The following is a 12,327-nucleotide window of genomic DNA, read 5'->3' as shown; positions in this document are numbered from 1 at the left end:
TGGTGGAATCTCCCCTCCTGCAGGCTCTGGTGTTCATCTTGGGACAAGCATCCTGAAGAGAAGATGCTCAAGGCTACCAAACTGGCAAAGCTTCTGGTCATGTGGGATGCCCCATGCCCTCCTCTGCAGCCCCACAAAGTACAGTGATCACTGCAAAGGCTTGTGTGGCACTTATTGGGTCACTGAGAATAATCTAATACCCTTACACCGGGAAGTAAATCAAGTCATGTTTCTCAAGGGAGCTTATACCTGTCCTGCCTGTCTTTGCTGCTCCTCTGCTCTCCTCTTTCAGCTCCAATCATCTCCCTCTCCAGCACCCCCTTCACTTTGGATCTCTCCTTGTTCCCTCTACAAACACTGACAGGGTAGTGGCCCCAGCATCACACCCCGGAGAAAGCCCTGCTCTGGGAATTTGATTGTGCCTCCAGCCCCCTTCTTCAAACCCTCTGTCCATTTGCCCTGAAAACCTCCTTAACATGAGAACCTGTTTATTTTTATAGTATTTGGGCAACACCATACAACAGCATAAGCCCTGTTTTCAAATCAGCCCCTTTGAATGTTGCATTAGTAAGAAAAAAGTTCCCTCTCTTCACTGATACATCTCCAGGCTCTTTACCAAGAAGTCTTTGTCTCCCTTTAGCAAATGTGGACACTGAATTTACACAGGTGTCTTAGCCAAGTTCTTCCAGAGGAGAAGCAGCAGCACAGCTGCACAGCACAGTGAACCTTCCCAAGAACAGGAATAAACAAAAGTTACGAGCATGTTGCAAAAAGTGTACAAGATGGAGGAAAAGAGGAAGGTTAAATCCAGGATGCAAGGCAGTATGATGTTCACATCTCCCTCCTCTCCCACATGTCACTTCCAGTGTCTGCCAGCCCATCCCAACCTACACCCCCACCACAGTGGAGTGTTCAGGATCTACTTGCCACGTTTCTTGAAAAAACAAAGTGCTAAAAAAGTGAGTTTCTAATTTTTCCTAAATATTTCCACTGGGGAAAGGGGGTGTCAAGCTTAAAATCCACAAGGCCTCGTGTACCTGCACCCAGAAGCTAAAATCCATGCAAGCTTCCTACATTGATCAAAGACTAAAAGAAAAACACATCCAAAACTGTCCTAGCACTGCTGCTCCTCAGTGTTGCTGCCCATTTCCCACCACCTCCCACGGGACAGCATCACTTGTATCAGGAAGATGATGTAGAAAATCTATCTGCACTAAGGATCTAAACCTTTGGAAGTGTCCTTTAATGATCCACCCAGGCTGGAAGAGCACCTTTCAATGCCTGGGTAATGCCTACATGGTCCTTCTCACACCCAGCTCTTCCTGCTGAGCCGTCTCCTTTGGTTTTGCAGTCCAGGTGTCTCCTGTGCCTTGATCACAATCCTGAATCCAAAGGGGTGAAAATGTCTCCTCTCCTCTGCAAAACCACGCCGGTGTTCCCGAAGAAAGGAAATCCCTAGCCAGTGAAGCAGAGCTGTTACTGGGCTGTTGCTGCCATCTTCTGCCCACCTGGAATTTTGCTGCTCACAACTTCCCCAGCTTTTTGCCCATGTGAAGGGAAAGGAGGTAAGGAAAATGCAGGGATGCGAGGGTTTAGGAACGGGCTCGTGTTCCCCCATCGGTCAGTGTGGGTGGAGACCCAGGGGTGTGCCATGGAGGGTGCCCCTTCATGCCTTGGCACCCTGGTTGTGGGTGAGGGATGCTCAGCTCTGCCGATGGATGAGTCACATTCAGGAGATGAAGGGGGTAAATACACTCACTTAATGCAATTGCTAAGTGGACTGTTGCTAGACACAGCGTGAGCTGTTCACGGTTCTTCCTGAAAACACAGGGAAATCAAATGTTTAATTCAGAGAGAACAGCAGGACTACGTGATTTCTCTCCTGACACCCATCCAAAAAGGGATTTTTGGCAGGGAAGCAGAGTGAGTGGTGTGACTGGCACTAAAGCTGTGGCAGCAGAGCATGTCGTTGAGCAGAAGGTGAGGCTACAGAGCCATTGTTTTCCAAAACTGCAAAGACTTTTGTCCATTTGTTCAAGGCTTTCGTTCTGCCTGAACTGCTGCCTTGCAACCCTCAGATTACTTTTTTTCTCTTACCCTGTCATTTTTGGCAGAGTGTGATGCTTGAGGAAGGTTTATCCTAACAGTGGGCTGTTAAAAGATGTAAAAAAACCTACTAAACATCAAGTATTTTTACATCTTTTAACAGACTCAAATACCAAGCCCCACCATGGGTTCAGCTCAACAGATCTTTGGCCCCATAACTCTTTGGGATTACTCATGGCTTTAAGCAGGTGCTGTAGCAGATCCCTGGAGGTGTAGTATGAGGACATGGTGCAATTGCCAACCACCTGTGGCACAATTTCACTGGTGCTTGGCCATGGGACATGGACTTAATCAGTGTAAACAGCAGCAGCAGCTGCTCAGGGGCTGGCACATGAAGCATAACCCTACACCTGGGTATCTCAGCTGTCAAAAATTTGTCAAAAAAACCTGGCATCCTCTTTGGCACCTATCTGCCAAAAGGTGAGGTGATAATTTCAGGTTTGCATCTTGATTTTCTCTCCCTCTCAGCAGGGGAAAGCATGCAGGCCCCATGGAGGTGAGGACTGCACAGGGTCCAGCTGGGATGCTGCCAGTGAGAGATTCAGCCAGCAACCCCAGCCTGTTGAATTTCAACAGTCTGAAGTGTCAGGGGCTGCAGGAAAGGCAACTCTTACAAACTAAACCCACACAGATACAGTGCAAACTTTAGAACTGTTCAGCACAAACTTCCTACCCAGAATGTGACATTCCTGGTGAACCTGTTCAGTGCTGAAACACCACAGGCCATGTGCAGTGGTGAGTTAATTCCCCATTCCCCTCAGTGGGGAGCATCCTGAGCTGGCCCTGTCACAAAGCTGTCTCACCAAAGAGGAGCTCAGTGTCCTTGATGGGCTCCAGGGCAGCAGCTCTGGTTGTGAGCAGCAGTATCTGTGCCCCTCAGCCTTCACCAGGGAGCTGCAGTGGGGGTGTCCAACTCCTGCAATTTTCAGCAGCAGCCACCAGCTGAAATGCCAAGTTCTCCACTCCTCTGAAAGATGGGAACATCCTGAGACAAAGCATTGAAATGAAGCAATGTCCTGAGGTTCATACAGAGAGACAACAGCAGAGGAAGGGAAAGGCTGCAGGAATAATTTCTGTACCTTGATCCATGCCACCCTCCTCCTCCTGCTCCACAGCAATTACATGGGCTGTGTGAATGGTACAGCAGTGACATTTTCAATACTGCCTGGAGTTAATGCACTCCTGCTTGTAAAATTGGCATCAAACACTGGTCCTTGCTTAGCAGAATGTTTCACTTCACTACATCAAAGCTTTGTGCTGGGGAAGAGGAGAGGGGATGGGGCTCCTTTCTGTAGAGGTCTTCCTTGGGTGGCAGCACCCAACACACCCCTGATGGCAGGGAGGATCCCCTGGCCTGGAAACACTGCATCTTTCAGAAATCAATGATGTGGTTTTTTCCACTGTGCCATATACACATTTAAATATATACAGAGGAAGAGTTGGTCACATCCCAGCTTCCCACTTGCTTGAAAAAACCTCACGTGTGCAGCCTGAGGTTCTCAGTGCTTCTCTGAGCAGAGCAGCCTTGGCACGAGGTGGTGGATGTTCCTTCAGTCTCAGGTCATAGTGGCACAGGAACGACCCCAAATGGGAGCACGAGGGCACAGCATGAACTGCAGCTGGAGCAGAGAGGAGCTGAAGTGTCACACGGCCATCGAGGCCACCACTGGGGACAGGATCACAGAAAGGGTTGGGCTGGGAGGCACCTTAAAGCTCATCTCATTTCAACCCCATGCCATGGGCAGAGACACCTTCCACTCTCTCAAGTTGCTCCAAGCCCCATCCAACCTGGCCTTGAACACTCCCAGAGATGGGGCATCTGCAGTTTCCCTGGCAAGCTGCTCCAAGGCCTCACCACCCTCACAGTAAAGGATTTTTTCCTATTATCCCATCCATCATCTTCAAGGAAGCTCTGGAAAGTTGCTCTGAAGTAAAAACCCTCCTCAGCACTTAGGTTATGCCTCAAGACTACATGCAAGACCTCCAGTGGATCTTCTTTCCTCACTCCCCTTGCAGGTTCACATGGGAGGGCAGGATTGTGAGAGTGGGTTTTGCAAGAAGAAAAATCCTCCTCTTCCCCTCTAATCTGCTGCTTCTGAAGAACCTTTTGTGCCATGAGAACATTCCAAGTCCCTGCCAGGAAGATGTATTTTCCACTTTTTTTGTTTATCTTCTCCATTTCCCAGGAATGCCTATGTGGAGCACTCTCCAGACTAGAAGGGGTAAGACTCCTCAGAATTATTCTAGAAATATGCTTTTTTTTTTTTTTTTTTTTTTTTTTTTTTTTTTTTTTTTTTTTGCACAGGAACTCCAGAGTTCTGGTTCTCTAAGAAACAAAAATATTAAATCAAGAAATCCCATTTTCACCTCATCCTTTTAAATCTTTAATTGAGTTGGAGCCAAGGAGTCATTAACTCCTGGTTGGGTAGTGTAAGGCCAGGATTGTGATGTGCTTAGTGGCAATGTCATAAAAACCCACTCATTCCCATACTAAAGGGCTTGTGTTCTTAAAGAATAATGTGTTGGGGTAATGCCTTAGAAGTGGGTTAGTGGATCCCAATGCTCCTTTCATTTGCATTTTCCCCCTGGAGCACATTTGAAGGTGTTCAAATCATTTTTTAAACTTATTTGATGGCATTTTCATCCTTAGGTAACGGCTGAGTTCCACAGAAATATTTACATAGCCACCATCCAGCACAATCAAGGATGTAGAGCAGAGGAATACCCAGGAGCTGGTCTGGTCCTGCATTATTTCAACCCCAACAGTGGATCTCAGGAGTTTAAAGCCCAGACTCAGATCCAGACTTCTTCACACAGCCCATTCTGCCTCTTCCTTCCTTCCCTGCAAAGCCTCATGGCCATCACCATTAATACCTCGGACTGAATTTGCAGCTAAATGAAGCCTCCAACCACCTGCTCCAGCACAAGACCACAGGAAAGGTCCATGGTCATCATCTCCAGGTGGAAGCTGGCTCCTCACACCGCTTGTCCAACCCCTTCAGAAGGCTGGGGGCCACTTTTCCCCCATGACAGCAGCCTGATTCTGTGTCTGGGCTGCAGTCAGTGGCTATGGCAGCAGAGCATCATCCCTCACTTCCAGCTCCTTCTTCCAGGGCTCTACAAAGAGCAGCTCAGGCTCATCAGGGTCCCACTGGTGCCCATTTGGAAGCCACTGCCATAGTGGGGGGTGAAGCACAGGGTGCCCAGAGAAGCTGTGGCTTCCCCTGGATCCCTGGAAGTCTCCAAGGCCAGGTTGGACAGGGCTTGGAGCAACCTGGGCTAGTGGAAGGTGTCCCTGCCCATGGCAGAGGGGTAGGACAAAATGAGCCTTAAGGTCCCTTCTGAGCCAAACCACTCCATGATTCTCTATCAGAGCAGTGCCCCCATCAGCAGCTGCACAGAGAGGTCTGAGCTGAAATGAAGCCCAAAATCAGAAAGATTTTGGGCAGGGTACAGGTTGGTGTGCTTTGAACAGGGAATGAATCCATCCAGCCACCAGCAGTGACCAGCAAGGAAGGGTTCCTGCTCTTCTGCCCTCCCTCCACGCAGCCTGCCACACACCCAGGTATTTCTGCCACATTCCCAGGTATTTCTGCCACATTCCCAGGTATTTCTGCCTGAGGAGAATGAACGTGCTGTGACCCTGCATCAGCCCAGCTTGGTCCCAGGAGGGGCCATTACAGACACTGCCACCTTTGTAAGAGCCACTGCAAACAAAGGGACCCCGAGATGCCACTAACGAGCTGGCTGTTACTCTTTGAAGCTTAACGAGAGAAACCTGAGCTACAGCGGGCTGTGGAGTCACAAGAGCCAGAGCATTTCATCTGTCAGTGCTTCAATTTGTCTGTGCTGTGCCCTGCTGCTCCAGCATCGCAGCAGCTCTGGCGGTGCTGCAGTACCCCTCCCGGCTTCCTTTTGCAACTCCAGTCCTGCTTGGCAGTGTCTTAGACCCTGGAGGAAGTTTTTTAACTCGCATCCGTTCTTTAAAAGCTTTGCAAATTCATCACATCATGCACAGCTTCTCATTGTGGAAGAAAAGAAGTGGGTGTTTAGCTTATTTCACTGGTAATAGCAGAAAATGGTCTATTGCAGAAAAGAATTTGTCCAAATAAGCTGTGAGCCGTAGCCTTCCTGCAGATAAAATCCAGCTCATTTTAGTACCCTGGAAGCACTCTACAGGTATCCACTATTGAAGCATCATTGTACTTTAGATAAATGTGCTGCTTAAAGATAGCTGTCAGCACAGGCTGCTGAATAATGCCTTCATTTTATACACTTAAATTGTTCCCCAAGTTATTGGCAACACGTAAAGTTGGTAGTCTGACAGTAGAAAAATAGCCAGCATGATGGTGGAAGAGCAGGACTCTGACCCTGAGGCACCCACTGAGCTTCCAGCAGTGTAAAAGGGCTTTAATAGGCTACACCCAAGTTACTGCATTTATTAGTTGTCAGCCATCACCCTTCCATCAATCTGCTGTGGTGGAGTCGTGTCTTTGCTGTGCTCAGGTCACACCACTGGAGGTTCCACACTTCAGTTCCACACTGTACATACAGAAATCCTAAATAAGCAGATTTTAAGCCTGCCTAATAGCATATATTCTTATATAGTATTACAGTTACAACAAGTATTTATCACAGAGGGAGTGCTGCTTCCCTCTGGCATTTTTTTCTTTTGCTCTCCCTTTACTCATCTAAAATCATCTTTGAGTCTTGAGAGACCACTACATGTTATAACCTTACCACTTCAAGGACAGGAAAGCCTTTCTAAGGCTTCTATTCCTCTTTCACACATATTTATTTAAACTTATAAGCACCTTTATTGGCTCATAACTCTCAATTATTTTTTCAGGTTTTAGCCCTTACTTCTTAATCTGATGTATAACTTCAATAATAATTTCAGTTCAGCTCTTTCTTCAACACCAGCCCTACAGCACAGCAGCCTTTAGCTGCCCTGCCTCTCCCTAAGTGCCTCTGGTGCATCCCCACCCTTGGGCTGGGGCTCTAAATAAGCTCAGCCTGGGGGCTTTTCTGCTTTCTAAGCCTTAAGTAGCAACACTAATCTCTAGCTCAGCACAGTCAGCCTGGCCTTAGACCCTGCTGCTCTGGGCCTGGCCAAGCATGTTTGCTACCCTGGACCTGATTCCAGCCTTGGGGACTGACTGACCACCAGGACTTGAGACCTATTTCATCCCTACAGAGATGCCTGGACTCTCAAAGGGTGCTCAGCACTCTCTCCTCCAGCTCCAAGAGGAGGTAAAACCATGGCTGCTTATTTTATATTCTAATGTCAGCAATTTATCACAATTTGTTGCTCTTGCTGAATATTTTCCACTGTCCATGTGGTTCCTGGGTGGCACCTTCCCTGGAGCGGTGCTGTTTGTCCCACTGCTTTTTCCACTGAGGGCAGCAGGGGCTGTGCTACAGCTGAGTGGCTCCTTGGGGATGCTCTGTGGGATCTGATGCTCCTCTTCCCCCACATCTGGATGGCAGGAGGCACCCTTGGGACCTGTTTCCCATTTGAGCTCCTGCACCCCATGTGGAAGCTCCTGAGTGCTGTGGCAAGGCTGTGCCTCCCACCCTGGCTTCCCTCAGCAGCATCAGGGGTGCAGTCAGCTCCGGGGTGCAGCTCTGGGTGTCTGCTCCTGCCTGCTGAGCAGTTTCTTGTTGCTCCTCCTCAACAGCTGCTCCTCAGCCTCAATTTGGGGAGCAATTTGGGAAAGGAGGGGGCATTGTTGGCCTGGGTGTTTCACACCCCTGCTAGGTAGAGTTAACTGAGGAGGGGGGGGAAATTGTGACTACCCACAGGGTGTTGCCTTTTTCATCAGTTGTGAAGGATTTCTTTAGTTCCTCAAAATGTCTGGAGTTTTAGTACTTAAAATCAGCAAAAATTGACGTGGAATATCAACGGAGCACAGCTTTCAGAAACTCATTTTCTTTTTCCTTTCAAACTGACAATAGAATTTTAAGAAAAACTTTGAATAATGGATATACTTTTGAATAATGGATGTTTCGCAGCCAAAGTCCCTTGACTTTTCTTTCTGTGCCTGAATGAGAAGCCTTTTAATTGCACAACACGTGGCAAGGAGGTACAAAACGCTTTGTGTCTTGTGCTGCTGATTAACTGATGCATATACTCCCATTAAACATTCAGAGAGGGCTAAGTGTATCCCAGCCCGAAGCTGTGTGCTATGCACGTTGGGTTTTTATCAGCTAACACTCTGGCATGAGATGTTTTGTGATTTTCCTTGTTTCTGTCATGGCTGCTCGTTATTTTCTTCTTTTGTGTGTGTGTACTTTGGATCTTTTCTCTTTTTGGGGAGGCATTCTTCCACCAGGGAGCTTGCAGCTTGTGCTCTGGGCTCGTGCAATGGGCTGTGAGGTCACCTTGTGAAGTGAAGAAGACTCCTGAGTGGGGTTTGGTTTTTTTTTGGTTGGTTTGTTTATTTATTTATTTATTTATTTATTTATTTTGGCAGGGGTTTTCCTGAGAAATGGTGAAAGAGGTGCCTGGTGCCTTTGCAAGGCTGGATGTTCTGTCATGGTGAGATGGAGAAGCTGCAGTGCATGGATCAATTTGAGCCCCCTGGATATTACAAGTGTGGGATGCAGGCAGGGGAATTAGCAGGAGCAGCAGTGGTCTGGGTCTTCCTTGCTCTCATTCCATCATGTTGCTCTCTGTCCCTGGAGCTGGCTCTTCTCCAGGTTAATTCAGCTTTCATGAAAGTTTAACTCTGCTGCAGAAGGGAAAAGACAAGTCGCTGTGCCCCTGAAAAATGTAAAGGGTGGTTTGGGGTCAAGTTCTTTTGTCCTCAGTTTCCCCAGGTCTTGGTGCAGTGCCCAGCACTTTGAGTGAGCCCAGATGGGCTCAGCAGAGTGAAACCCTGCTGTGTTAGTACTTCTCTAACTTCTGTTTGCACAAAAAAAACCCCAGCAAACCCCAAAACTTTAAACAATGACCCCATCAGCTCCCCAGTTTTCTTTCCAAGCCTCAATGAATAAATGCTGCTGGAGCCTGGCTCTGTCCTGCTCCCAGCCCTCTGTGTCCTGGCTGTGAGGGACTTCAGCTCAGTTTATGGAGTGAAATCCTCTGAGTTTGGGCTATTTAAACTCCTGGGATTACCCCACAGGAGACCTACAGAGGCAGCCTGGGGAGGCCCAGAGGCTCCTGTGGGCTCCCTGCTATTGTATCAGGGTTTTCTCTTCCACTGAGGGGTTTTTGTGGTCCTTGCCTCCTCAAGCCATGGGAGGCTGCCAGCTGGGTTTCTGGCTTTAAACAGAGCTTGTTCTCTCTCAATTTTGCAGCTTCTCGCCTTAGAGTACAACCGCAATTTAGCTTTATTTCACAAAATTTGACATGACTTGAGACCGTGATTTACTGGCCTTGGAGGATACGGTGTGTGTAACTGTGGAGGGCCTAAGTGGCTTTTCATGGCAGAGGAGTCATAAATTGAGATGGAAAAAAATGAGGGAAATGGGTTAGTGTCCAACTTTACAAGGCAGCAGTAGGAGCAGGACGCAGCCAGGCGATCTGTAACTGTCACGGCTCTTTATTGCCCCTGATCGCCTGCAATAAAGCTCCTCCAGCAGTGTTCAGGTGGCTGAAGGGACACAAGAGGGCAATGTTTTCAAAAGGACACCCTGCAGCTTCCCGGGGCTAAAGATGCCCAGCTGATCGGCTTTCCTTGCTCTGGCACTTGATGGAGACCTCGGGGGAGGCTCTGTGTCTGCTCACTCCCTCCATGGCCACCAGGGAAGGAGCCTGGGGTGCTGGGGTGATGTGCAAGGCTCTGGGGACACCAGCTCGAGGAGGGCTGGGGGTGCCCTGGCCTCCCAGAGCCCTGCTTCTCCATGGCACACACACCAGGAGGTGTTGTGGCAGCAGCTGTGGTCGCTGGGGTTTCTTCTTTTGACATCTGCATCCCTTCTGTGCCCTCCACACCTTCCAACAGACCCAGATCCAGGACAATTTTAGAGCAAGGAGATTTTAGACACAGAATAACAACCTTCTCTTGGCTTTTTAAATTTTTTTTTTCAGCTTGGTTTTACTTAATGCTACAAGAATAGCTGCAGGATTTGTCCCAATTAAAAATTAATTTTCCCTGGTTGAGCAGGGGGTGGTGTGGGGCAGGTGGAAGAATTGCCTCTGCTTTGTTGGTTTTTTTTGCATTTGCCTGACAAATATTTCTGGGTCCCTTGGTATTCGATGTTAATTTTCAGCTTAAAGGTTGTAAGGCATTGCAGTGTGGCACGGGAAGGGGTGGTGTGACAGTCTCCAGGCTGCCTGTGCTCGTTTTATCCGCAAATGGCTGCATTTGCAATGTGTAATGATCTCTGTAAGGCAGTTAGAAGTGAGATAAACATCAATTTTATGGCTGGGAAAACATAAGGGGTGTTGCACAGGAAAACGAGAGGACCTGAATACTGAAAACCCTCTGGTCTCCTCAGTGCTGTTGGGTTTAGCTCTGGTCTCTCCGTGGGTCCCTGTGCATCCTGGTCCCTCCCCGTGGTGGTCCAGGCAGGTGAGGTGCTGCAAGCCAGCCTTGAAGGAATGCAGGAGCTGCACAGCCTTCCCTTTAAGGGTGGGGGATGCAGGTAACCAGGACTTAGTATTCACAGCCAAGAGTTAGGGAGGGTTGGCTGAAGTGGGAATGAAGTAAGACCAAGATTAGGAAGTTTTTTGGGATTTGTTTTGTAACAGGAGCTCACGCAGAAGGCTGAGGTCACGGTCGTGGTGCATCCAGACTGGGGATGGATTTTGAGTTTCACAAATAACAGCTTTTTGCAGCTCTGTTTCTTCACCAGATACAATTCAGGGTATAAAATGCTTTTTCTAATATGCTGAATGCCTCTGGAATGCAATTAATATTCTCGCCTAAGTCTCCAAAAATTAATAGGCGTGCCTGGAAGCTGCTGAACGTGGCTGTGTGTGTGTGCAGGGGGGTGATGGGGAGGGACAGCTTAACCCACCCGAACTGGAAAGGACCTCAGGTGGGGAAGGAAGGTGCAAAACCATGGGTGGGAACTGGACTCACAGAGTGGCTGCAAGAGTGAGGCTGAGACAGCCAGATCACACCCACGGGACGGTGCTGAGGCAGTGCCTCGTAGGGGGAGCAGACCCCATCTCAGCTACTTCAGGAGACACCACCTTCCTCCCACCAGCACGCCCATGGCCTGGGGAGCTCCAAATGCCACCCCCTGGCTGGAGCAAGGGCTCTCACAGCTCCTTCCCCTTGAGCCTGAGAGGGGTGATCAAGCTAATTATTAATCAGCTGCCTTTGAGACTGATTGGGGGTGAGGGCTCTCCCCATGTGGTGCGAGTCTGTCAGGAAAACTGAGGCCTGGGTGGTTTTTGTTCTCTTGCTCTGTGTGACATGAAATAGGCTGCCAAGTGTCTCAAAAGCTGGCAGCACGTTCAGGGCTGGTGTTTATTTTTTTTTTTTTTGCTGTGTAGAATATTTAAGATGAGTTTTCACATTTTATGTAGTTCATTTTCTACTTGCATTTCTGCCCTGTATGATGCTCAAGACATCTCCACAAAAAAAACCCAACCAAACAAAAACCATTTGTTTGTATATATATATTTTCACATTTATAGGGGGCTGAAGCACAGAGATTGACAAAGCTTCCTATCAATTCTGCTTAAAAAAAAAATAAACCTTATCTCAGAACCAAGTAGAAACAACATAAATCACCTCAAAACAGCTTCAAGTACTGAGATACCTGAATTTCTTCTCTTGGGTCACAAAGGTTTCAGATGAGGTTGGGTTTGCAGTGGGGGACTGACCTGAGAGCCTGGGGCTGTCCGTGAGCCATGCCCCAAGGAGCTGCACAAACACACTGAGGGCATGAAGAAAAATGTTTTCCACCTAATCTTGTTACTGTAACAACACCAGTGAAATCTTTTAAAGCAGAAAAATGTGATGTTTTAACGTGATAGCAGTGTCCCTTCAGCTCTGTGACAAATGCTATCTGCTGCCTGCATTGCAAGAGTCCTGTAAGCTTGATGGCAGTCCGAGGCCACAGGGCTTTGATTTCCAAGAAAGCTATGACTCCTTTAAAATAGTAATTTCCTGTCTAGATGTGATGACGTTGAAAGGTTATTATTTTCTTCCCCTCTTTCTAGCCCATCTGAGCCTTTTTTCTCTGTTTTTTCTTCTGTCACTTTTCATTCCCCAGCTCCTTTCCTTGGCTCTTCCTTTTTTCAGCGCACTTTCCTGCTTT

At 48.1% G+C, this 12,327-nt stretch overlaps 2 long non-coding RNA genes across 2 annotated transcripts in view; one reads left to right on the top strand and one right to left on the bottom strand.

Moving 5' to 3' along the window:
- Window positions 1-3,057: 3,057 nt before the first annotated feature.
- On the top strand, window positions 3,058-11,774 carry LOC146766801 (uncharacterized). Its single transcript, XR_014957124.1, has 2 exons — window positions 3,058-7,359; window positions 8,583-11,774. It is a non-coding gene; the product is annotated as an uncharacterized LOC146766801 (long non-coding RNA).
- LOC144246746 (uncharacterized) overlaps window positions 8,525-12,327 on the bottom strand; it is a 7,481-nt gene continuing 3,678 nt past the window's right edge. Inside the window, exon 2 of the long non-coding RNA XR_013340416.2 lies at window positions 8,525-8,872. This is a non-coding gene — a long non-coding RNA (uncharacterized LOC144246746). The remainder of the gene's footprint in view (window positions 8,873-12,327) is intronic.

Source organism: Lonchura striata, chromosome 8, assembly GCF_050655825.1.
Source record: "Lonchura striata isolate lonStrDom1 chromosome 8, ASM5065582v1, whole genome shotgun sequence".
Lineage (NCBI taxonomy): Eukaryota > Metazoa > Chordata > Aves > Passeriformes > Estrildidae > Lonchura > Lonchura striata.
This window is presented reverse-complemented; position numbering and strand designations above follow the sequence as displayed.